The sequence below is a fragment of the Microtus ochrogaster genome, chromosome 8 (assembly GCF_000317375.1).
Source record: "Microtus ochrogaster isolate Prairie Vole_2 chromosome 8, MicOch1.0, whole genome shotgun sequence".
In the NCBI taxonomy this organism is placed as follows: Eukaryota; Metazoa; Chordata; class Mammalia; order Rodentia; family Cricetidae; genus Microtus; species Microtus ochrogaster.
Genome location: NC_022015.1, coordinates 2,703,774 through 2,704,971, shown reverse-complemented (window position 1 = coordinate 2,704,971; position 1,198 = coordinate 2,703,774).

Sequence of the window (1,198 nt, the reverse complement as noted above, 5' to 3'; positions counted from 1 at the left end):
AGCATGAACAAAAGTCAAATGCAAAGTAGTGGCCAGAATATCAGTCTGCTTTGTTGCTCACAGGGAATAGAATTTTCTAGAAGTCTAATACAGTGCTCATACCCGGATAGTTTTGTCTGATGTGCTATGGTAACAGTCTTTTGACTTGATTTTCTACCTTGTACCCTGATGCTTTGATAGTCACAAGGACAATAAAAAGAAAGTAAGCAGAGGAGGTTTTCTCAAACAATATCAATAAGTATATTCATTAACTTTAATTTCAGCTCTTTGGAAATGAAAGAGACCTTCCAGACCCCAGTGAAATAAAGATGTGCAAAGCCAATTTTGTTTACAGAGTGAGTTCCAGGACAGCCAAAGCTACTCAGAGAAACTTTGTGCCAAAAAAAAAAAGAAAGAGAGGGAGAGAGAGAGAAAGAAAGGGAGAAAGACCATTAGCACAGAGGTGCCTCTTGGATTGTAGCTGCTTTCCACATGCCAGAAGGAACAAGAAGAAAATAAGAACATGGAAACACTGACAGCGTTTAGGAAACCCCAACCATGGGGTAGGAAGGGGCTTGTCAGCAAACTGTCACCAACAAGCAGTGAGTGTGCAGACAACAGCAACAAGAGGAACATCACTGGTGGTCTTCTACCCAAAGTCCCCGTGTTGTGTGTTTTTGCCAAGCTTCATGGCCAAGGTCATCCTGGCTGCCCTCAAACTAGAACTTCATTTGGTTCCTCACGCCTCACATTTCCACCTTCTCTCTCAGAGAGTCGATTAGCAATCCTCCTCCTCTGACAGAACCCACAACCACTCTCTGTCATTTCATTCCGGCATGTTGGAGAATGTGCCAGGAGGGTCTCCACTCAGCCTGTTTCCTCCGTGAGCTAAAAACCCTTCACCGTTTGGGCATAGAGTTTGTCCCCTGGATGGTCTGTGAGCGTTCTCACTCCCACCATCTCAAAATACAGTCTTATTCAGAAGTGAGTTCATGCAAATGCAATCTGCTAAGATGAGGTTCTCCTGGAACTCATGCAACATGACTGGTGTCCCTATAGAAGGTGACATTTGAGCTGAGCATAGGGGTACATATGTGTAATCTCAGCCCTTGTAAGTCTGAGGCAAGAGGATCTTCGTGTGTTTGAGGCCAGTTTGGGCTACATAGTGAGAGGCTGTCTTTGAAATTAAAATTTTTTTGAGGTTCAGAAATCTTTTCTT